General features: G+C 45.9%; 1 long non-coding RNA gene across 2 annotated transcripts in view; it reads right to left on the bottom strand.

Moving 5' to 3' along the window:
* Nucleotides 1-26,598, bottom strand: part of LOC138744302 (uncharacterized) — an 88,446-nt gene that overhangs the window by 28,293 nt on the left and 33,555 nt on the right. Inside the window, exons 3-4 of one of the 2 annotated variants that reach the window (XR_011345436.1) lie at nt 11,403-11,503; nt 10,638-10,723 (exon numbers count right to left, since the gene is read on the bottom strand). This is a non-coding gene — a long non-coding RNA (uncharacterized lncRNA). Of the gene's footprint in view, nt 1-10,637; nt 10,724-11,402; nt 11,504-26,598 lie in introns of those variants that run through there. The other variant, XR_011345435.1, reaches the window with a different exon arrangement.

Raw genomic sequence — 26,598 nt, 5'->3', positions numbered from 1 at the left:
TTGCTTATATTGCCCAGTAGCAGAAATAGTGTCACATTGGCCAATTGCTTATCCAATTCAAATGGGGCATGTTCTGGAAGAAGGGGGCGGCATTCAGATTCAAATTTGTTTATTGTCACAGGGGTAAAGAAGGGGGTGGAGAACTGGAGGAAAGGAGACGGAGGTGAGGAAAGAGAGACAGGGGGAAGAGGTTTATTTGAAATTGGAGAAGTTGATGTTAATGACGTATGGTTGGAGAGTGCCCAGATGGAATGCAAGGTGTTGTTCCTGCAATTTGCAGGTGGCATCGGTTTGTCAGTGGATGAGGCCAAAGTCAGACATATCGGTGTGTGAACGTGAACAATTATGAAATAATGAAGGACATGAATAAAGTGAATGCTCAGTCTTCCTCTCTGGAGAGACAATTTGAGAACCAGAGAGCATAGGTTTAAGAAGAGAGGGGAGCGATTTAAGAGGGACCTAAGGGGCAACTTTTTTCACTCAGAGGGGGTCCGTATCTGGAACGAGCTGCCAGAGGAAGTGGGCAAAATGTTAACGTCCAAAAGACATTTGGACAGATGCATGGATAGGAAGGGCTGAGAAGAACATGGCCCAAATTCAGGCAAATGGGGTTAACCCAGAATGCCAACTTGGTTAGCATTGAGGAGTGGGTCCGGAAAAAAATGCAGAGGAAAATTGCCTGTTCAGGTAGCTGCTGTTTTTAAACGTGTGTGGCCTCCCCACAATGTGCAGACGGAAGAGGCGTCCGTGAAGACTGAACAGGTTCAACTGAGCAGAGAAATCACAGGCTGTTTCAATCTTGCAGAGTAGCCAAGGTTAATGAAAGTGATGGTGGAAGGCATGTATTTAATCTCGCATAGTTTAAAGGGGAGTGGGAAAGTGATATTTGCATCCAACTCGTTTAAGGAATCCATTCCTTAATGGCTCTGAAGTGGGATGCATTTTCAGAAAGACGCTACCAAGTCCAAACGCCACCAGTTATTTAATCCACTAATGTTGATGTGAACTTGCACTGTGGAGGTTGAGTGGATAGCAGATACATCCTCCAGGACAGAAAGATAACAAAAAGTTCTGATGATAAAACAAAAATACGAAGGAAAATGAAATATGTTCAAGGTCTTTGTAAAGGATTAGTGCTCATTTTTTGCAACCACATGGCAATTTTGTTTCAAATTTCATGCTGACCAACTGCATAATTTTTGTAACATTGTTTGATAGTCTCAGTCATGAGGACCTCCATGAGGGTTTGAAACAGTGCCCGCTGAAGGCATGATGGTGATGTCTTGCTAAATGCCTGAATGGATGGGGGTTCCGCACGAATAAAAGGAAGAAAAAAGCAAATTATGCTGTAATTTAGCTCTCTACATGACATACTCAAAACCACATCATTCAGCGTTGGTAATAAATGCAACCTGCTATATCATTTTCACCTTACCATAAATACTCGTATATAAGTCATCGGAAAATTTACATTCATGTCAACACCTTTGTGCCTTCAGAGCATCTCAACAGGATGTACACACATAGTAAGATCCCAAATACAGTAAAAGTCCAAAAATCTGGATGACAGAAACCCGCACCATCTGAGAATCCAGAGTTCTCAAAAACTCTCAGCTTTAGTGTGCATCCGTGCATGTGTACGTCCGTGTGTAAGCACTGCAGATGCGCAGCGACCATAAATGATCACGTGGAAGTTGCAGAAATATAAAAGTTTTTTTTGTTTTTTTGCATTTAATATATAAAAATGTTTTGATAATAAACTATCAAAATTTACCTGTTTATTCTCCTTAGATTTGAATTTTAAAAGTACTGCCCAAGAATCCAGAAAATCCAAAAATCCAGACTGACCCAATCCCCGAGCAGTCTTGGACCTTAGGACTTTCTCTGTACAATGTTTGGATATGAGCCCAGGAAACCTCCCCACTGGGATCATTTCTGTACATGACAATTAAAAAGAATGCAATTGTTTTTTTCAGTAATAAAACCCCAAAATTCAGGAAACACTCAGCAGGCCAGGTTGCATCTGAGGTAAGAGAAGCAGTCAACACTTCTGGCTAGAACCCTTCATCACAACATTAATTGTTTCTCTTCCCACAGATGCTGCCTGGTCAGCCGAGCATTTTCATTGTTTTATGCTTTTATTTCATTTCAGGTGGGCAAAGTTCTGAGTTTCATTTGATGCTTAAGGGAGATGATGGGCCTGATAGAGGCGGCACAGTTAGTGTAATGGTTAGAGCAACGCTGGCACAGTGCCAGCGGCCGGGGTTTGAATTTGGCCCTGTCTGTAAGGTGTTTGTATGTTTTACCCGTGTCTGCATGTGATTCCTCTGGGTGCTCCAGTTTCCTCCAACCCTTCAAAACATACTGGCATTATATAGGCCAATTGGGTGTAATTCGGTGGTACAGGCTCTGTGGTGTCGATTGTGGAAGTCATGTGAGCCTGAAATCAGAAGTGGCCTCCCCTATTTATCAAGGGTTAGATTTGCCCACCTGTGAGGATGAAGTGCGATTGGTCCAAGCAAATCACGTGAACGGGCCCTGATTGAAAAGTTATGCATGGGGTCTATTTGGTCCCTTTATACTGGAAGTCTAGGCTGCCAGCCCCAGGTGGGTATCGGAATGGACCCATCCCAGATCCCATGCCATGGTCGATACTGAAAACCAGATTCATTTGACATACTTGTTAGTTGTAATTAATTTACTCTTCATTGGTGTGCTGTGCCTGTGGGTGAATGGGTATTGATTGTGTGCTTAACTCTTGCATTCCCATTTGGGAGTTCAGAATGTTTAGCAGTGATTTATTTACGCCCGATGAGTAGTTACTTATATATTATTCTGGATTGGTCTACATCAAGCTGCTTTTCATAATTTACAGCTCAACTTTCAACATCATCATCCCCTCAATACTCTTCAGAAGCTTCAAAACCTGGGCCTCTGCACCTCCATCTTCAACTGGATCGTTGACTTCCTCGTTAGAAGACCACAGTTAGTGTGGATGGGTAACAACATCTCCTCCTCACTGACATCAACCTCAAAGTTGCGTGGTTAGGCTACTGCTCTGCACCCATGACTATGTGGCGAAGCACAATTCAAATGCTATCTACAAATTTGCCAATGACACCACGGTTGTTGGCAGAATCGCAGATGGCAATGAGGAAGTGTACAGGAATGAGATAGATCATCTAGTTGAGTGGTGTCATAACAACAACCTTGAACACAATGTCAACAAAACTAAGGGTATGGTGATATAACCACTGAACTGTCTGTGATTGCCTGCACCTGTTGGCATTCCTGCCTGCCTATTGCAGGGGGCAACCCACTGTACCTGCAGGGAGGTAACCTGGGAGGCTGGCTTCACCTACTCCATATAAAGGCTCATGCTGGCCCTTGGGTAGGAGTAGAGCATATGGAGCCAGAATAGATACTGAACCTTGTGTGCAAGTTTTAAGCTAATTAAAGCCTGTAGTACAGCCTTTGCAGTTTGAGCTTGTTTGTTTGAACTGCAATGCATCACAAAGGGATTGATAGTGGACTTCAGGAGGGGGAATCCAAGAGAGCACAAATTAGCCCTTATCAAGGGGTCAGCAGTGGAGAGGGTAAAAAAACTAAATTCCTGGGTCTCAACATTTATGATCTATCCTGTGGCCATCACGTCAATTCAATCACGAAGAAGGCTTGCCAGCAGCTATACTTTATAAGGAATTTGGTATGTCACCAAAGACTCTTGCAAATTTCTAAAAGTGTAAGGTGGAGGTCATTCTGACTGGTTGCATCACTCTCGAGGTGCCAATGGACAGGAATAGGCTACAGCGAGTAGTGAACTCACCCAGCACCGTCATGGGTATCAGACTTCACTCCATTAAGGACAATTGCAGGAAGCAATGCCTCCAGAAAGCATCTTTGATTATCAGGGACCCTCCCCACCCAGGAAAGGCCATGCCTTTTTCTCACTGCTACCATCAGGAAGGAGGTACAGGAGACTGAAGACACACATGCAACATTACAGGAGCTGTTTGTTCCCCTCCACCATCAGGTTTCTGAACGAACGATGAACCTATAGATGCTAGCTCCCTTTTTCTCTTTTTGCATTAATTCTTTTTTAAAATATTGCATTTGGAATGGTAATTTTGAACCTTCTTCTGCACAATCCTGCTGCAGCCCAACAACAAATTTCGTGACAATTTTGTGTTCACTACAATAAACCTGATTCTGATTCTGGCCCAATTACACCCATGTGACTAATTAACCTCATAACCCCATACATCTTAGGGATGTGGGAGGGAACTGGAACACCCGGAGGAAACCCACGCAGACACAGGGAGAACATACAAACTCATTACAGTCAGTGCTGGATTCAATCCCGGGTCGCTGCACTAAACCACTCGCTATGGGCATATGGAACTGAATATATCATCTGCAAATGCTTTTGACAAATCCATACATAATCTCTATTCATTGAAATCTGTGCATGAAACCATTTTTATTTGCATTTGATAGAGAGGGAGATGGTTTATTTGGATTATTTAGTGGACTAGAAATAATCTATATTTTTTTCATTTTCTTCCTTACTCCCTCTGAAGGGATTGACTTGCATTGACCTGTTCAGCAATTGTGCAGCAGGGATTGCTGTAGCTTCATAGCCCTGACACATGGTTCGATCATGACCTTGGCCAGTCTTCACTCTTACATTCCAGCGGGTGCTCAAATTTCATCCCACCTCCCACACGCAAGCTCTTTGCTGACTATTAATTATCTCTGGTCTGGATGGGTGGCAGGAGAACTGGGCCAAAACAGATGGGCGTGTGTATTAAGTGGAGGCGCAGGATTTGATGAGCCTGCTCTGAATGACAGCACAGGCTAAATGGGCTAAACAGCCTCCTTCAATGTCTGAAGGAAATGTGAAAAGTGTGAGTTCCACTGATGCTGGGAAATTCTTTCATAATTCAGTCTAATGGCTGCAACATGTGACTGTGCCCTGGAGTGGGATCCAAGAAGCTGGGATTTTGCTTGTGAAGTGCCATCTTGGCCAAATATGATTCATACATTCACGCAGGTACACACACACACACACACACACACACACACACACACACACACACACACACACACACACACACACACACACACACACACACACACACACAAAACCCCACCCTAGGATCACTGGTGTCTCCATATGTGATCTACCAGGATTGTTTTCTGAAGAGGGAGCACAAAAAATCATTGAGGACCCCTTCCACCCTGGACGCAGCATCTTTCAGGTGCTCCCTTCGGGGATGAGATACAGGAGGATCAGAGCCAGCACCACCAGGCAGAGGAACAGGCAGTTCTTCTTCCCAAGGGCAGTGAGAATGCTGAACGATCAAAGGAACGGCTCACACTAACCATCTGAGACTCACATATGCGCAAAACAATATTTATTTATTTAGATAAAATCCTTGTCCTGCATATGTACGTATTCTTTGTCTGTATGTGTGTTATGTCTGGTTGTGTGTCTGCATGTTTTGCACCGAGAACTGGAGAACGTTGTTTCGTCGGGTTGTATTTGTATAATTCTATCTCATTGTCGATCCTTGCATCTGATGAAATGGTGCAGCCGAGATAGGTAAACTGGTTGACCGTTTTGAGTTTTGTGTGCCCGATGGAGATGTGGGGGGGCTGGTAGTCATGGTGGGGAGCTGGCTGATGGAGGACCTCAGTTTTCTTCAGGCTGACTTCCAGGCCAAACATTTTGGCAGTTTCCGCAAAGCAGGACGTCAAGCGCTGAAGAGCTGGCTCTGAATGGGCAACTAAAGCGGCATCATCTGCAAAGAGTAGTTCACGGACAAGTTTCTCTTGTGTCTTGGTGTGAGCTTGCAGGCGCCTCAGATTGAAGAGACTGCCATCCGTGCGGTACCGGATGTAAACAGCGTCTTCATTGTTGGGGTCTTTCATGGCTTGGTTCAGCATCATGCTGAAGAAGATTGAAAAGAGGGTTGGTGCGAGAACACAGCCTTGCTTCACGCCATTGTTAATGGAGAAGGGTTCAGAGAGCTCACAGACTCGCCAAGGCAAATAGCGCCTTTGGAAGACTACACAAAAGAGTCTGGAAAAACAACCAACTGAAAAACCTCACAAAGATAAGCGTATACAGAGCCGTTGTCATACCCACACTCCTGTTCGGCTCCGAATCATGGGTCCTCTACCGGCACCACCTACGGCTCCTAGAACGCTTCCACCAGCGTTGTCTCCGCTCCATCCTCAACATCCATTGGAGCGCTCACACCCCTAACGTCGAGGTACTCGAGATGGCAGAGGTCGACAGCATCGAGTCCACGCTGCTGAAGATCCAGCTGCGCTGGATGGGTCACGTCTCCAGAATGGAGGACCATCGCCTTCCCAAGATCGTATTATATGGCGAGCTCTCCACTGGCCACCGTGACAGAGGTGCACCAAAGAAAAGGTACAAGGACTGCCTAAAGAAATCTCTTGGTGCCTGCCACATTGACCACCGCCAGTGGGCTGATAACGCCTCAAACCGTGCATCTTGGCGCCTCACAGTTTGGCGGGCAGCAGCCTCCTTTGAAGAAGACCGCAGAGCCCACCTCACTGACAAAAGGCAAAGGAGGAAAAACCCAACACCCAACCCCAACCAACCAATTTTCCCTTGCAACCGCTGCAATCGTGTCTGCCTGTCCCGCATCGGACTGGTCAGCCACAAACGAGCCTGCAGCTGACGTGGACTTTTTTACCCCCTCCATAAATCTTCGTCCGCGAAGCCAAGCCAAAGAAGAAAGATTTGTATAATTAGATGACAATAAACTTGACTTGACTATAAAGACTTACAATTGTGTGCACGCACACACGCGCACACACACACACACACACACACACACACACACACACACACACACACACACACACACACACACACACACACACACACAAGTGCTATCAGAGAGATGGTGGACTTGTGATCGGAACCAGGATTCTAGAGGGTGCCGAGGGCAAAAGGGACTCCCAAAGGGCCTCAGGCGCTGAAGGCTTCCCGATCATATTGGAGGTTTGGAGTTGGAACATAGGTTGCCGATGAATCGAACAGGAGTCTGTGTGACTGAACAGGGTGAGGGAGCGCTGGAGGCGAATGCATGGACATTTAGTGACTCTGAAGAGACTCTCTTTTGCTTCTCTTTCACTGTCTGTAAGGGAGGCTGGGCAATTTCTGCTGATGGCGACTCTTTGCCTCACGGAAAATTAAATGCAATTTTGTGTAATATTACATCTGTTTTATTACACAACAATTAAAGAATCTTGAATCTTGATTTAAAGGAAGAAGACTTTAGTTCAGGTGACTAAAGTCTGGTCAAAGGCTTTGGCAACACCAGAGAAAAGGAAAGAAGGAGAGTTTGTGGAAAAATAAATCTAGAGTTGGAATCCAGGCAGTTGAAGGCAAGGAGGCCAATGGAAACGGATAATGGAAATCAAGGACATATAAGGGCCAAGAAATGGAGAAGTGTCTGTGGAAATAACAGGACACAGTACATTTCTCAAATAAAACTGCAAATGTGCTGGAGAAACTCAGCAGATAATTCCGTGTCCACAGGAAGTAAAGGGTGACCAATGTTTCGGGCCTGGGCCCTTCATCAGCTACAGTAGAAATCCAGATGCCAAAAATCCAGACCACCCAAGAATCTGGACTTCTCAAGAACTCTCAAACTTTTAAAATTTATTGGTGTGTGTGTGTGTGTGTGTGTGTGTGTGTGTGTGTGTGTGTGTGTGTGTGTGTGTGTGTGTGTGTGTGTGTGTGTGTGTGTATAAGCACCACAGCTTCACAGCGACCATGCTTTTTTCGTCGTGTTGACTTTATTTTTCTTTAAAACTACTCATTTTGATAAATGAAGCATGTTGCATTTACTAATGAGTAAGCTATCAAAATTTACCTGTTCATCTCTTCCTTATTCCTCCTTAAATTTTAATTTTAAAAGTAATGCCCGAGAATCCAATAAATCCGAAAACTTGGTCCGACCCAATCCTTGAGCAGTCTGAATCTTTGGACCTATACTGTACATGTCTTGCACTCAACCCCATTTACTAATGAGTAAGCTATCAAAATTTACCTGTTCATCTCTTCCTTATTCCTCCTTAAATTTTAATTTTAAAAGTAATGCCCGAGAATCCAATAAATCCGAAAACTTGGTCCGACCCAATCCTTGAGCAGTCTGAATCTTTGGACCTATACTGTACATGTCTTGCACTCAACCCCAGTATCGGCAGACTTTCTAGTTTAACTGCTGTCGCGTGAGTGACCCATGAAATTCTTGATCCTGTGTGTAATAACTGATCTGTGTAGGTCATTTACATTTTAGCACTTATCTCTCAAACAACACAAAACCATTCACACACCACAAAATCCAACCTGAAGTGCAATTTTGTGACAGCTGTTTTGGTCAATGAATGATTGGAGAGCGAACAAACAATGTAAGTGTCTGGTTAATCTGTTTCAGCTGGAGTTATTTAAGGAGATGGAATGTTGTGCAGAGTACTATTTGAATTTACTTGTACAGCACAATAGAACTGGTAACACCCAACTGATTCAGTGGAACCGGTAAGCATTCAGATTAGCAGTTTTGACATGTTATGGTATCTGCATACCTTCTTTGTGTTTCCCTCATCACATGCGTGTCTGCTTTGCTGCCTGCAAAAACCTCCTGGGGTGCAACTGAGACAGTGAACGGAGTTTGCAGCATCTCCGTCAATAACTCAACCCCGCCGCAGCTGATCATGGGTTCAGGCCCCTCTCGGGAGATTGGCTTGCTAAAATGAGGTGGTTGCTGCGGCTTCAAGAGGTGTTGTTATTGGATGAGATGCCTCTGGATTTCCGAGCAGATCTAATGATCTCTAGGTAAAGTTGTGGTGGCTTTCCGTGATGGACATCAAATAAGTCGATAATCTGACGATTATCTTGCTTGTTGATTGTGGGATTGTTTTCTTTAGACATACTGCCCTTTTAGCCCACGAGCCCATGCCACCCAATCACCTACAATCCCCAATAAGTTTTGAACAATGGGAGTAAACCAGAACGCCCATACAGACACTGGGAGAACGTACAAACTCCTTACAGATAGCGCAGGATTTAAACCCCGGCCCCGATCTCTGGCGGTGTAAAAGCTTTGCACTAACCGCTACACCATCTGTGCCACCCTGTGATCTTGCAAATCCCAATTTAGATGTAATGTCTGCATCATTTCTACACTGATTGTGCTTCTAAGATGGTGCTTTATGAGCATTAAAGCCCTTTGAGGTGGCTTGAGGTGTAGCAAGATATTATACGTATCAAACATTTCTTTCTGTAAAAGTGACACATTGGGATTTGAACCTTTTGCTTTCTGGCTCAGAAGTGGCACAGTCACTGACTGAGTAGGCAGCAGGTCTTCCCATCTCTCGTAACATTCAGAGAATTAATAGTTCTCTCAGTGGCAGTCATGCAAATCCAGTTTTTCCACAACATAACATGCCTCATCAAACTCCCACAACTAGCCAGCAGAATCTTTGTGAAGTTGATAATGTTTTATGTATTATGTTTTCATTTTGCATTTTGTGTGCATGTAGGAGTGAAATTATAAATCTCCGCTGTCTCTGTACTGATTAACAGGTTCTTGTACTGTCCTGCCCACTAAGACATTAATTAGAATGTATTCGTCTTGATAAGCATCATTTAGAGAGTTAATTTATCTTCCTTCCCCAATGCATTAATCCCACTAATCACCTTTTGGAAAGGTCTTGAAGATTTCTTTAAATTACACACACACACACACACACACACACACACACACACACACACACACACACACACACACACACACACACACACACACACACACACACACAGAATGACCTATATATTCATGGGAAGTACTGTTGCTCGTGATTTAATTGTGATCACATAAATCAGTAAATGTTCTTTCTGCCCGAACACAATTGAATTTTACTTCTCCCCCCCCAACTCCCCCACCTGATTTCTTGTAAAGGTGCTACATTTGGCAGTTGGACAACTTAACCCAATCTTAAAGGCAAAAATTAACTATTAGCAGAACGATGGAGGAGATCACAACCCCTGCATTTTATTTTGCTCAAATGAGAAAATTCAAACTGGCCAGGGCAGAGAATTTCAGTGAGATTAAAAACTTGGTGTAGGTTAATGAGTTATAATGGTGTGAAACTAAAAGCAAGAACTGAGGTTGTCTTTTATCGACTTGTCTAAGCTGACATGGGTGATACAGTACATGTGATAGTTCTTTTATTGTATTAAAGAATCTTGGGTTCTTTTAAAACAGTTATACTTTATTAGCCATAGAACTCATTCATGACCATGTGGAGGCATCCATCTTGTATCCAACCCAAGTTGCAACCAACTCATCTCCAACTCCCTCTATTGGTCAGAACTGGCCCTAGCACTCTATCATTACAGTACATAGATGAGTATAGCACAGGTGCAGGCCCTTTAGCCCACTACGTCTGCTGCAAACATGATGCCCAAATTAAACTAAATCTCGGATGCTTGCACATCATTCATATGCCTCTATGCCTGAAAATTCACTTGTCCCTTCATGTTCACTTGATCTATGCACTAAACCATTACTTACATGAGGAAGTATGTATTGGCTTTGGAGTTGGTGCGGAGGAGTTTCACTAGGTTGATTCCAGAGATGAGGGAGGTTGGCCCATGGAAAAGAGATCGAGTTGTCTGATTTTATAGAAACATATTAAAATTATAAAAGGCAGAGATTAAATTGAGATAGATAAATTGTTCCCATGGAGGGGGGGAGGGGTAACACTAGAACTAGAGGACATAGCCTCTGGATCCAGAGGGTAGATTTAGGATGGAGATGAGGAGAAACTGCTTTTCCCAGAGGGTGGGGAATTTGTAGAATTCGCTGCCCATTAAAGCAGTGGAAGTGACCTCAGTAAATAAATTTAAGACAAGGTTGGGTGGATTTTTACATAGTCGGGGAATTAAGGGGTTTGGGGAGAGGTAAGTGGAGTTGAGTCTATCATCAGATCAACTGTGATCACAATGAATGGCAGAGCAGGCTCGAGAGGCCAGATAGCCGACTCCTGCTCCTGTTTCTCATGTTCTTATGTTACTATTTCTTGAATGGACCTGGAAGTGTCAGAGGCATTATCTCGAAGAGCAGCATGTCCATCACTCGACCCACATCAGAACATCCAGAACAGAAGATATGGACATTGTTTTACTTCTGAAGTGGGGAGCTTCCTGTTACCAAATTGGCTGCTGTGTTTTCCCAGTATGCAGGTACTTTGAAATGTTTGACATCTTGTAAAGTGCAATATAAGTAAATGCAAGATCAAAATAATGATGACTTACCTGAAATGAGAAATACGGCTTAAGATGAAAAACTCACCTCAAAATCCAGAGGATATTTGGTTTCCGGTTCCTTCCTCTTGAGTTAAGGAATTGGTTTCTTGCTGACTTCCAAACACCACTCAGACAGAATTTATTCACCTATATTTTTAGCAGAATAGTTCACAATCAATTCCTGCTGGATACAGTGATCATTGTTGGGGGGGGGGGGGGGGCGGTCAGGGATGGAGAGGGTGACCAAATTTAAGTTCTTGTGAGTCACTATCTTTCCTTGACTCAACACACTAATGGTATCGTGAAGTGTCTCTACTTCCTCAGGAGTTTCCAGAGGTTTGGGATGACATTGGGAATCCTGGCAAATTTCCACGGATGTGTGGTGGAAAGTGTAGTTACCGGCTGCATCATGGGCTGGTATGGGGGACACTAATACCTCTGAGCATAAAGCCCTGCAAAATGTAGTGGACACAGCTCAATACATCACAGGCAAAACCTGCTCCACTATCTGAGAACATCTACAGGGAACACTGCCATCGGAGAGCAGCAGCAATCATCAAAGATCCACACCACCCAGCACACACTCTCTTCTCGCTGCTGCCATCAGGAAAGAGGTATAGGTACCACAAAAGTCTCTCATCACCAGGTTCAGGAACAACTGCTACCCCTCCACCATCAGACTCCTCAACAACAGACTCAATCAGGGACTCATTTAAGGACTCTTACCTTTGCATTTTCTTGTTTTTTTTTCTTTGTATTGCACAGTCAAGTTGTTTACATTTTTTTATTTGTTTACACATGTGTATATCTCCTTGAGTACAATTTTTTTGCACTACCAATAAGTGGTAATTCTGCCTCACCCACAGGAAAAAGAATCTCAGGGTTGTATGTGATGTCATGTATGTTCTCTGACAATAAGTAGAAACTTTGAATCATAGCACGGATAATGAGTTTACATCTGCACCAAAATTTTTACTTGTTGCAGCCGAACAGGTACTTTTTAAAGAAATTAATCAACTACAATAATGTACATTAAATTCATGTAAAAAGGAGACAAATACAAAAAGAAAGAGGATAATAAATATTCATTTAATACAGTTCAAAAAAAAAAGTGGCATTACAATAGTGCAGACAGTCCTCTCAGGGTGTTGGAGCAGTCCCAAGGATGATGGCTTCTCAGACTGGAGGCCTGTGACTAGTGGTGTACCTCAGGGATCGGTGCTGGGATCATTGTTGTTTGTCATCTATATCAACGATCTGGATGATAATGTGGTCAATTAGATCAGCAAGTTTTCAGATGACACTAAGAATGGATGAATTGTGGACAGCGAAGAAGGTTTTCAAAGCTTGTAGAGGGATCTGGACCAGCTGGAAAAATGGACTGAAGAAATGGCAAATGGAGTTTAATGCAGGCAAGTAGGAGGTGCTGCATTTTGGAAGGTCAAACCAAGAAAGGAGATACATGGTCGGGCACTGAGGAGTGCGCTAGAACAGAGGGACCTGAAAATACAGATATAGAATTCCTTGAAAGTGGCATCACAGGTGGATAGGATTGTAAAGAGCTTTTGGCATATTGGCCTTCACAAATCAAAGTATTCCTTCAAGGACTGAGGGAATATCATGTCAGGCCCAAAGGATTTATCTACCTTTATTCACTGTAAGGCAGCAAGCGTCTCCTCCTCTTTAATCTCTATTTGTTCCATCACACTGCTGCTTGTTCTCCTTCCTTCCTTTTACACTATGCCAGTTCCTGAGTAAATACTGATGCAAAAAAAAACTGTTTTAAGATCTCCCCCATTTTGTGAGCCTCCACATATAGGTGACTACTCTGATCTTCTAGGGGACCAATTTTACTTGGAGAAACCTTTTGAGTTTACTTTCACATTATTTACCACAGCAACCTCATGACTTCTTTTTGCATTCCTGATTTCCTTCTTAAGTATTTTCTTAAATTTTCTATACTCTTATAGTACCTCATTTGCTCCTTCTGACCAATGGATAGGTCATGGCTATCTGCAATATTCATTTATCTCTGTGTTACTGGGGACTCAAATATCAAGGTAAGGAGTTCTAGAGCCAAAACATTGACTGACCATTTCTACTAATAGTTAACAGAGAAGTCACTTCCAGTATTATGTCAATTATTCACAAACTTGGCACGATTTCCAATAATTCCAACAAACATTTAACACAGTGTTCTCCTTTGTTGGAGGATTGGAGGATTATCTGAAAGCTTGATATAAAACTAATCTTTTGTTTGGAACTAAACCATGACCAAGTGATATAACTTGCCAACTGTCACAATGTTGACAAAGGTGAAACATTTTAAACAAATCTCAAATTAAGGGCTCCATGATGCACTTAATAATCACAGTTTTGAATTCACTGACATTTGCACGCGATACGAAACAAGATTGTCTGCACAAGCAACTGAAGTTGGGTTCATCGTACTGGTTTCAAAGAGTGCGCTCAACAACTTATCAGGTTCATCTTGTGGAAATTTGATAGAAAAAGAAACAGAAGAAAGATGAGATTGAAATCAACCACTAGAGTAATGCTCTTGCTGGTGCTACAGACCCAGATGCCCACCAATGCTCTGCTGGTGCTACAGACCCAGATGACCACCAATGCTCCGCTGGTGCTACAGACCCAGATGACCACCAATGCTCTGCTGGTGCTACAGACCCAGATGACCACCAATGCTCTGCTGGTGCTACAGACCCAGATGCCCACCAATGCTCTTGCTGGTGCTACAGACCCAGATGCCCACCAATGTTCTGCTGGTGCTACAGACCCAGATGACCACCAATGCTCCGCTGGTGCTACAGACCCAGATGACCACCAATGCTCCGCTGGTGCTACAGACCCAGATGCCCACCAATGCTCTGCTGGTGCTACAGACCCAGGTGACCACCAATGCTCTTGCTGGTGCTACAGACCCAGATGCCCACCAATGCTCTGCTGGTGCTACAGACCCAGATGACCACCAATGCTCTGCTGGTGCTACAGACCCAGATGCCCACCAATGCTCTGCTGGTGCTACAGACCCAGATGACCACAAATGCTCCGCTGGTGCTACAGACCCAGATGCCCACCAATGCTCTGCTGGTGCTACAGACCCAGATGCCCACCAATGCTCTTGCTGGTGCTACAGACCCAGATGCCCACCAATGCTCTGCTGGTGCTACAGACCCAGATGCCCACCAATGCTCTGCTGGTGCTACAGACCCAGATGACCACCAATGCTCCGCTGGTGCTACAGACCCAGATGCCCACCAATGCTCTTGCTGGTGCTACAGACCCAGATGACCACCAATGCTCTTGCTGGTGCTACAGACCCAGATGACCACCAATGCTCCGCTGGTGCTACAGACCCAGATGACCACCAATGCTCTGCTGGTGCTACAGACCCAGATGTCCACCAATGCTCCGCTGGTGCTACAGACCCAGATGACCACCAATGCTCTGCTGGTGCTACAGACCCAGATGACCACCAATGCTCCGCTGGTGCTACAGACCCAGATGCCCACCAATGCTCTGCTGGTGCTACAGACCCAGATGACCACCAATGCTCCGCTGGTGCTACAGACCCAGATGACCACCAATGCTCTGCTGGTGCTACAGACCCAGATGACCACCAATGCTCCGCTGGTGCTACAGACCCAGATGACCACCAATGCTCCGCTGGTGCTACAGACCCAGATGACCACCAATGCTCCGCTGGTGCTACAGACCCAGATGCCCACCAATGCTCCGCTGGTGCTACAGACCCAGATGCCCACCAATGCTCTGCTGGTGCTACAGACCCAGATGACCACCAATGCTCCGCTGGTGCTACAGACCCAGATGACCACCAATGCTCCGCTGGTGCTACAGACCCAGATGACCACCAATGCTCCGCTGGTGCTACAGACCCAGATGACCACCAATGCTCTGCTGGTGCTACAGACCCAGATGACCACCAATGCTCTGCTGGTGCTACAGACCCAGATGCCCACCAATGCTCCGCTGGTGCTACAGACCCAGATGCCCACCAATGCTCCGCTGGTGCTACAGACCCAGATGACCACCAATGCTCTGCTGGTGCTACAGACCCAGATGCCCACCAATGCTCTGCTGGTGCTACAGACCCAGATGACCACCAATGCTCCGCTGGTGCTACAGACCCAGATGACCACCAATGCTCCGCTGGTGCTACAGACCCAGATGACCACCAATGCTCCGCTGGTGCTACAGACCCAGATGACCACCAATGCTCCGCTGGTGCTACAGACCCAGATGACCACCAATGCTCCGCTGGTGCTACAGACCCAGATGACCACCAATGCTCTTGCTGGTGCTACAGACCCAGATGCCCACCAATGCTCTGCTGGTGCTACAGACCCAGATGCCCACCAATGCTCTGCTGGTGCTACAGACCCAGATGCCCACCAATGCTCTGCTGGTGCTACAGACCCAGATGCCCACCAATGCTCTTGCTGGTGCTACAGACCCAGATGCCCACCAATGCTCTGCTGGTTCTACAGACCCAGATGCCCACCAACGCTCCGCTGGTGCTACAGACCCAGATGCCCACCAATGCTCCGCTGGTGCTACAGACCCAGATGACCACCAATGCTCTTGCTGGTGCTACAGACCCAGATGACCACCAATGCTCTTGCTGGTGCTACAAACCCAGATGACCACCAATGCTCCGCTGGTGCTACAGACCCAGTTGACCACCAATGCTCTGCTGGTGCTACAGACCCAGATGACCACCAATGCTCCGCTGGTGCTACAGACCCAGATGCCCACCAATGCTCTGCTGGTGCTACAGACCCAGATGCCCACCAATGCTCCGCTGGTGCTACAGACCCAGATGACCACCAATGCTCCGCTGGTGCTACAGACCCAGATGACCACCAATGCTCTGCTGGTGCTACAGACCCAGATGACCACCAATGCTCCGCTGGTGCTACAGACCCAGATGACCACCAATGCTCTTGCTGGTGCTACAGACCCAGATGACCACCAATGCTCTGCTGGTGCTACAGACCCAGATGCCCACCAATGCTCTGCTGGTGCTACAGACCCAGATGCCCACCAATGCTCTGCTGGTGCTACAGACCCAGATGCCCACCAATGCTCTTGCTGGTGCTACAGACCCAGATGCCCACCAATGCTCTGCTGGTGCTACAGACCCAGATGCCCACCAATGCTCTGCTGGTGCTACAGACCCAGATGCCCACCAATGCTCCGCTGGTGCTACAGACCCAGATGCCCACCAATGCTCCGCTGGTGCTACAGACCCAGATGCCCACCAATGCTCTTGCTGGTGCTACAGACCCAGATGACCACCAATGCTCTGCTGGTGCTACAGACCCAGATGACCACCAATGCTCCGCTGGTGCTACAGACCCAGATGACCACCAATGCTCTGCTGGTGCTACAGACCCAGATGACCACCAATGCTCCGCTGGTGCTACAGACCCAGATGACCACCAATGCTCTGCTGGTGCTACAGACCCAGATGACCACCAATGCTCCGCTGGTGCTACAGACCCAGATGCCCACCAATGCTCTGCTGGTGCTACAGACCCAGATGACCACCAATGCTCCGCTGTTGCTACAGACCCAGATGACCACCAATGCTCTGCTGGTGCTACAGACCTAGATGACCACCAATGCTCCGCTGGTGCTACAGACCCAGATGACCACCAATGCTCCGCTGGTGCTACAGACCCAGATGACCACCAATGCTCTGCTGGTGCTACAGACCCAGATGCCCACCAATGCTCTGCTGGTGCTACAGACCCAGATGACCACCAATGCTCCGCTGGTGCTACAGACCCAGATGCCCACCAATGCTCCGCTGGTGCTACAGACCCAGATGACCACCAATGCTCTGCTGGTGCTACAGACCCAGATGCCCACCAATGCTCTGCTGGTGCTACAGACCCAGATGCCCACCAATGCTCCGCTGGTGCTACAGACCCAGATGCCCACCAATGCTCCGCTGGTGCTACAGACCCAGATGACCACCAATGCTCTGCTGGTGCTACAGACCCAGATGCCCACCAATGCTCTGCTGGTGCTACAGACCCAGATGACCACCAATGCTCCGCTGGTGCTACAGACCCAGATGACCACCAATGCTCCGCTGGTGCTACAGACCCAGATGACCACCAATGCTCTGCTGGTGCTACAGACCCAGATGACCACCAATGCTCCGCTGGTGCTTCAGACACAGATGACCACCAATGCTCTTGCTGGTGCTACAGACCCAGATGCCCACCAATGCTCTGCTGGTGCTACAGACCCAGATGACCACCAATGCTCTGCTGGTGCTACAGACCCAGATGCCCTCCAAGTGTGGGAGAACCTTCTTACTTTGCACAATAGTGCCTTTATGCCCTTTCCCCATGGGTTAGTGTCCTTTCATTTCTGCAGCAGAAGAGACTCAGAAAGAATTTACACTCATTTTGAATTTTTGGGGTGTCCCCTTTATCATCATTGGAGCCTTGGCATAAGTGTGATCAATGTTGTAATTGTCAAATGCAACTGGTCATTTGCAACCCAGAAAGTTGCAGGAAGAAGGAGGTGATAGTGAAAAGATTATCTGGCTTAATTGAAGGAACTCCCCTGCCCTTCTTCAGAAAAAGCACTTGGGATCATTGACAAGAGCAATTTGGGTTGTATTTTAATGTATTCATTGTGTTGGGCAAGGCCAATATCTATTAGTCATCCCCAAATGTCTTGGGATTGAGTGGCTATTAAGAGTTAACCATGTAAAGGCCAGATTGTGCAAGACCTAAGCACTCGTCCCAAAAGGCATGAATGAATCATGTGTTTTATTTTGCAAGTGTTTTAATTTACAGATTTATGAATATAGAACATGGAACATTGCAGCACAGAACAAAAACCGGCCCACAATGTTATGCCAACTGATATAAACCTACGCACAACAATCTAACCCTTCCTAACCACACACCCATGACCCTCCATTTTTCTTGAATCTATGAGTCTATCTCAAAGGCTTTTGAATTGTCCCTATTGTACCAGCCACCACCGCCATCCCTGGCAATCCATTCTAAGTATCCATCACTCTCTGCTTTAAAAAGAATTTACCCATGACATCTCCCCTAAACTTTCCTCCACTCACCTTAAACAGATGTTCTCTGTTATTGTCACCCTGGGGAAAAGGTGCTGGCTGTCCACCCTATCTATGCCCCTCATAATCTTATACACATCTATTAAGTCTCCTCTCATCCTTTGTTGCTTCAAAGAGAAAAGCCTTAGCTCTGTCCACCATGCTTCATAAGATGTGAACGCCAGTCAAGGCAACATCCTGGAAATTCTCCTGTGCACCCTTTCTAAAGCTTCCACAACCTTGCTGTGATGAGGTGACCAGAACTGCACATATGGTCGAGCCTGAGGTGCAACATTACCTCACAAAATACTTGAGTTTAAAATCCCCATCTGGATGCCAATTCAGCAAACGTACAGTATGACATACTTAAAGGACAGGGTCTGTGCACTTCCTCAGTACTGCACTGGGAGTTTGATTTTTTTGCACAAGTTTTTGGAGTCTGCGACGAAGCCACTGCCTTCAGTTTTGGGAAACGAGGGCACAACCACTGAGTCACGCTGGCAAAGTGACTCCTTCCAGCTCTGCTCACCAGGGACCCAGTCCCATTTCTGTCAAATCCAGACCACATTTGAAGAACGGTGGCTGTTCATCCAGACCTGCCAGGGCACCATCACTGTTAAAAGGCACTACAACAGAATGCCTCCCTCTGACGTTGGCTAGCGGTGAGCAATGGCATAGCAAGTGGTGGGGGGAGGGGTGCAGGAGGAGTGACTGCTCCCCTGAGCACATTTTTCCAAAGTGGTGCCCCCCCCACTGGTCCAATGCCACCCCGTTCTGACACTGCCGCCACCATCCCCCCCTTGCTCTGCCGCTCCCGCCTCTACTCCCTCCGCACTGACGCCACCGCCAAATCCCCGCTCTGAACCACTGACTCACTATCTGGCATGTGTCGTGGCGCCTACTCTATGTGCTCAAGAGATTTACCCTCTAACTTTAGAACCTGACTATGTCCCTGGCAGTGAGGACCAACCCCTCAGTGCGTCGGAGATTATAAGTAGAGTTGTCAACTTTCCAAAATGCTCTTTGAATCTCCTGGCGTTAAACATTCACCTCTTGGGCACCACTTTCAGAAAAATAGGAGAACTATACCAAGAGTCCAGATGAAAAGGGAAGACCTATTTCCTTCAGCAACCCGAGCATCTTTGAGTTAAAGTGATTGATAAAAGGAATAGAGCAGAAATGACGAAAACAAATTTCACTCAGAGGGTGGTAAGACTGGAATTTTTGCCTGTAAGGTTGATGTGGGTAGCAAATCTCATGACAGTTTTCTGATCTGAAAATAAACCTTATTCACAAAAAAATCAACTCCCAGGACAAAGGCTCTTGATTTTCTTAGTGAAGTTCAGTCTGAACATTCAGGTTCTGTTCCATACATCGCATAACTCAGGTGGCCCCCAGGGTGGCACACCCTTCAGTTGTTTGAGTGGCTGCCCCACTTCTCGAAAGCAGCCCCTCAATATCCAATAGCAATACTCCTTCGCGTAGAGTTCTCGCATTGGCTGCTCCAGGCCTCAGTACATCCCTCAGCACGTACTCCTGCAGCCTGGAATATGCCAGCCAGCAGTATTTCCTCACCAACATCTCACTGTGCAGGAAGACCAACAAGTTTCGGGGAGAGCAAAGAGTGCTTTTCAACAATCCTCCAGCAGCACTTAATGTCTGTCTCTGTGTTCACCCCTGGGAACAGCCTGTAAATCTGAGAAACAGCACTCGGAGATGTGTGACCTGCAGGGACACCCTGGTGCAGGAAGGTGGGATACGGCAAGGGAGATCCTTTACATCTGTCACAATGGACCACATGTACTCCTTCCACACCATAAATGTTCAATGATTCCATTAAGCCATTTTTAAAGGGTTTCTTGTCTGTGACACTGGCAATCAACATTGTCCAATGGAGAAGGAGTTTGCTTGTTATCCAATTAGTAAGAAAGATTTGGGGAACTACAAAGATTGATATTTTGGGCAACCAATGGCAGGAGTGAGGGGGTGTGTCAATAGCCAGAAGGAGGGCATGTGATGAAACCTGAAAGATTATGTCCAATCAGAGTTGGCATTCCTTACTTCCATCTACCCAAGGCCTTTCTTAGAATCCTGGAATACAGTGGGGAAAAAAACCTCAAAAGCAGAGGCACTGTTATCAAAGGCTGAATAGAAGGCATGAAGAAATGGCCTCCTTACTCTCTCTCTTACACATATACACACTGTACTGATATGTTTTCCTCCATTGTATACCCCCTACCAGTTACTGTATATATGAGGCTGACCCGCCCACTAATGATTCATCCCTTAAATCTCCTCCCCTTTTGCCCTGGCCATAAAGGTCATGTTACCTCCCACTTTCCAGCAATCCTGTACCTGGATCTGGGCTAGCCAAAATCTTGTGCGCATTAAACCCTATTGTTCCTGCAGCCAATTACTCTGTGGTTATTGATAGAGCCTATCACACACACATGTTTTCTCTCTCTCTCTCTCTCTCACACACACACACACACACACACACACACACACACACACACACACACACACACACACACACACACACACACACACACACACACACACACATTAAACTTCTGCGTTGAATAATTCCGAGGATTAGTAAAGTAGTAAAGTTAAATATGGACTTGTATTTGCACCCTGACAGGAACGTTGATTATTTTAAATGATAGTTAAATGAGAGAGAGAGCGAGAGAGAGAGCGAGAGAGAGAGCGAGAGAGAGAGCGAGCGAGCGAGAGAGCGAGCGAGAGAGAGAGCGAGAGAGAGAGCGAGAGAGAGAGCGAGAGAGAGAGCGAGAGAGAGAGCGAGAGAGAGAGCGAGAGAGAGAGCGAGAGAGAGAGCGAGAGAGAGAGCGAGAGAGAGAGCGAGAGAGAGAGCGAGAGAGAGAGCGAGCGAGAGCGAGAGAAGGATTATTGATATGAAAAAGTCATGAAATTTGGTGTTTTGTGGCAGCGTCACAGTGCAAACATACATATAATAACCTTCTTATGACATTACTATAAACAAATTTTTCTTTGGTTTGGCTTCGCAGATGAAGATTTATGGAGGAGTATGTCCATGTTTGCTGCAGGCTCGTTGGTGACTGACAAGTCCGATGCGGGACAGGCAGGCATGGTTGCAGTGGTTGCAAGGGAAAATTGGTTGGTTGGGTTTGGGTGTTGGGTTTTTCCTCCTTTGTCTTTTGTCAGTGAGGTGGGCTCTGTGGTCTTCTTCAAAGGAGGTTGCTGCCCGCCGAACTGTGAGGCGCCAAGATGCACGGTTGGAGGTGATATCAGCCCACTGGCGGTGGTCAATGTGGCAGGCACCAAGAGATTTCTTTAAGCAGTCCTTGTACCTCTTCTTTGGTGTACCCCTTCTTTGGTGCACCTCTGTCTCGGTGGCCAGTGGGGAGCTCGCCATAGAACACAATCTTGGGAAGGTGATGGTCCTCCATTCTGGAGATGTGACCCACCCAGCGCAGTTGGGTCTTCAGCAGCATGGATTCGATGCTTGCGGACTCTGCCAGCTCGAGTACTTCGATGTTGGTGATGAAGTCATTCCAATGATGGAGCGGAGACAGCGCTGATGGAAGCATTCTAGGAGCCGTAGGTGATGCCGGTAGAGGACCCATGATTCGGAGCCGAACAGGAGCGTGGGTATGACAACGGCCCTGTACACGCTGATCTTTGAGTGTTTCTTCACGTGGTTGTTTTTCCAGACTCTTTTGTGTAGTCTTCCAAAGGCGCTATTTGCCTTGGCGAGTCTGTTGTCTATCTCATTGTCGATCCTTGCATCAGATGAAATGGTGTAGCCAAGGTAGGTAAACTGGTTGACCGTTTTGAGTTCAGTGTGCCCGATGGAGATGTGGGGGGCTGGTGGTCATGGTGGGGAGCTGACTGATGGAGGACCTCAGTTTTCTTCAGGCTGACTTCCAGGCCAAACATTTTGGCAGTTTCCGCAACACAGGACGTCATGCGCTGGAGAGCTGGCTCTGAATGGGCAACTAAAGCGGCATCGTCTGTAAAGAGTAATTCACGCACAAGTTGCTCTTGTGTCTTGGTGTGAGCTTGCAGGCGCCTCAGATTGAAGAGACTGCCATCCGTGCGGTAACGGATGTAAACACTGTCTTCATTGTTGAGATCTTTATTGGCTTGTTTTAGCATCATGCTGAAGAAGATAGTAAAGAGGATTGGTGCGAGGGCGCAGCCTTGCTTCACGCCGTTGTCAATGGAGAAGGGTTCGGAGAGCTCATTGCTGTATCTGACCCAACCTTGTTGGTTTTCGTGCAGTTGGATAACCATGTTGAGGAAGTTGGGGAGGCATCCTAGGCGCTCTAGTATTTGCCAAAGCCCTTTCCTGCTCATGGTGTCAAAGGCTTTGGTAAGGTCAACAAAGGTGATGTAGAGTCCTTTGTTTTATTCTCTGCACTTTTCTTGGAGCTGTCTGAGGGCAAAGACCAATGAATGTTGCGCGAAAGCCACACTGTGATTCTGGGAGGACATTTTCGGCGACACTAGGTATTAGTCTATTAACGAAAATCCTAGCGAAAATTTTGCCTGCAATGGAGAGCAGCGTGATTCCCCTGTAATTTGAGCAGTCTGATTTCTCGCCTTTCTTTTTGTACCAGAGAAAGAACGAGCCTTCCGTCTCGCATGCAGCCACCTTCAGCGCAAACTCCGGGAGATCCAAAATGAGTGGTGGACTAGCCTCGCCAAACGAACCCAGCTTAGCGCCGACATTGGCGACTTCAGGGGTTTTTATGAGACACTAAAGGCTGTGTATGGCCCCTCACCCCAAGTCCAAAGCCCTCTGCGCAGCTCAGATGGCGAAGTCCTCCTCAGCGACAAGATCTCCATCCTCAATCGATGGTCCGAACAGTTCCAATCCATTTTCAGTGCCAACCGCTCAGTCCAAGAATCCGCCCTGCTCCAGCTCCCTCAACAACCCTTGAGGCTAGAGCTGGATGATGTCCTTACCCGGGAAGTGGCGTATAAACAAATAATGACAAAAATAGTGCACAAAAAGTAAGCCAGTGTCTTTGGATCACTGATTATTCAGGAATCTGACAGCAGTGGGGAAGAAGCTGTCCTTCTGCTGCTGAGTGCTCATCTTTAGGCTCTGTACCATTTCCCCACTGGTAGCAGAATGAAGAGGGCATGGCCTGGGTGGGTCTTTGAGGGTAGAGGTTTTTTTTAAAGACACCACCTCGTGTAGATGTTCTCGATGGAGTTTGGTGCCTGTGATGTTGCAGGCCAGGTTAACAATCCTCTGGAATTTATTCTTGTCCTGAGAGTTGTTATCTCAATAGCAGGCAGTGATTCAACCAGCCAGAATGCTCTCCATGGTACATCTGGAGTTTACGAGAGTCTTTGGTAACATACCGAATCTCCTCAGACACTTCACAAAGTATAGCCACTGGTGAGCCTTCTTTGTGATTGCAGGCTCCAGGACAGATCCTCGGAGATGTTGACACTAGGAATTTGATTTTGAAGTAGAGGGAGAGAGATCAGTGGTACAGAGCAAAGTAACATAATTTTACCTGAATAAATTTACCGAGATCCAGCTTCTTGTGAACATTTTAAATTAATTCAGGTTCACTGGAAAAATTATTCAATGACTCTATAACATCGTTGAAAATGAAATTAAAAATATGTTGGTGTATAACTTGGAATAACATGCAATATTATTCAACATGCAATATATTAATCCTATGCCATAGGACCATCTGTGGTTAGTAAGGGATTACTTAAGGTGGTACATGAGTGGAAATAAAAGGTTGAGAACCATTGATCTAGAATACCAACCGTTCTCATTGGGTGCCCTAAGGCCCCCTGGGGGCCACAGCCTTGTTTTCTTTTCACCTCACATAACATGTATGTTTTTTTAAATGTAATCATTAGGAGCAAAGTACAGAAGAAACCAAAACTTGACTGCTTAGCAGGGAAGGGAGCCCATAAACTGTTAGCAGAGTTCTAGGAGGGGCCATAGCCAGAAAAAAAGGTTGAGAATGGCTGGTTTAGACAAACAGACTGAAGTCCCAGTGCCAGATTTTACTCTATTCGGCTATTGCATTAGCCCAGATATGTGCCAGTCCATTTCACAGTTTCATTCACAGGATTATCCAGTTCTGATTTTTCTATTGACCTGTTCTCACTTTACTAGAGGTAGTTTCAATACTATTTTAATTCAATGGATAGAGCAAAGTCGGCCACTTAATCTCCATAATCTCTTCTGAAATTCAGACATAAATACTGATGTCAGGACCAGTCAATCAGAACCATGCATTCCGAGTATCAGACATGAATTGCCTTTGTACTTTTAAGATTACATATTTTGACAGAAGTCGTGCATTCCCAACAGTGACATTCCATCAGGGAAAAGTTTGAATTATGACTCAGAAGAGCAGAGGGAAATAATTTGCATTATATTCAAATTTATTACATGAAATTTCATTTTTGAATGGAGCAAGGTACGGCAATTAGAGGCACAAATGCTTTTTGAGATCAATGGCCAATCAGGTTGATTCCAGAGATGAGGGGGTTAGACTTTGAGGAGAGATTGAGTCGTCTGGGGCTGTACTTGCTGGCAGAATGAGAGGGGGTCTTATAGAAACATATAAAATTATGAAAGGCATAGATAAGATAGAGGTAGGTAAGTTATTTCCATCAATGAGAGAGACCAGAACTAGGGGGCATAGCCTCAAGTTTCAGGGTAGTAGATTTAAGATGGAGATGAGGAGGAAATGCTTTTCCTGGGGTGGGGCGGGGGGGGTGGTGAATCTATGGAATTTGCTGCCCAGTGAATCAGTAGAAGTGACCTCAGTGAATAAATTTAAGACAAGGTTGGATAGATTTTACATAGTAGGGGAATTGAGGGATATGGGGAAAAGGCAGGTAGGTGGAGATGAACCTGTCAACAGATCAGCTATGAACTCATTGAACGGTGGAGCTGGCATAATGGGCTGAATGGATGACTCCTGCCTCTATTTCTTATGTTACACATTTCCTAAAAAAAAAAAGTTAGCTGAGGAATGAATGTTGGCCAAGATACCGGCAGAGAGATCCGATCAATAGCTTGATCAGCTGCGTCAAGTTTAGACTTAAATGCATGCAAAGCTCTGCTTCACCTGGAAGGTCTCTTAATGGTCCTTTATGTATGTAATTTTACCTCTTCTATCTTAGTCTTGATAAGAATATAGGGACATAAAAAGGAGCAGAAGTCGGCCATCCAGCCCATCAAGCCTGCTCTGCCATTCAATGTGATCATGGCTGATCTGATAATAGGCTCATCTCGATCTGCCTTTTCCCCATATCCCTTAATTCCCCTACTATGTAAAAATCTATTCAACCTTGTCTTAATTATACTGACTGAGGTCACCTGAGCAGCGAATTCCACAGATTCACCACCCTCTGGGAAAAGCAGGTCCTCATCATCGCTGTCCTAAATCTACTCCCCTGAATCTTGAGGTTATGTCCCCTAGTTCTGACCTTCCTACCAGTGGAAACAACCCTACCTCTATCTTATCAATGGCTTTCATAATTGCATATGTTTCTAGAAGACCCCCTCTTATTCTTCTAAATTTCAAAGAGTGTAGTCCCAGTTGACTCCACCCCTGCATCCCTGGAATCAACCTGGTGAAACCCCTCTGCACTGCCTCCAAAGCCAGTAAATCCTTCCTCAAATAAGGAGACTAAAATTACCTGCCGTCCTCCAAATGCAGCCTCACCAGTGCCCTGTAGAGTTGCAGCAGAACCTCCCTGCTCTGAAATTCAATCCCTCCAGCAATGGAGGCCAACATCGCATTTGCCCTCTTGATGGCCTGCTATATCCACACAGGTTATGTTAATAGACACCAAGATGATAGTATAAATTAAATTACCACAATAAATAAAGACTGAAAAAGCGATAATAAAATTAAACAAAAACAGATAAATTTTTGCACTTGCAGTTAATGCAAAAAAAGAGACGTGTTGGCACGACTGTTCGTGCCATATGGCTTCAGCATTGTTCTATATCTCCGCCTATTAGATATTGACACAGGACTCAGCTGAGTGAGTGGGGAGAGGGGGAAAAATTGGACAATAAGGCGTTAGGGTGGAAGATAATCTGTGGCGCCAAACAAAAACTGTTTTTAGA

This window comes from Narcine bancroftii, chromosome 10, assembly GCF_036971445.1.
Source record: "Narcine bancroftii isolate sNarBan1 chromosome 10, sNarBan1.hap1, whole genome shotgun sequence".
NCBI classification, from domain to species: Eukaryota; Metazoa; Chordata; class Chondrichthyes; order Torpediniformes; family Narcinidae; genus Narcine; species Narcine bancroftii.
This window is presented reverse-complemented; position numbering and strand designations above follow the sequence as displayed.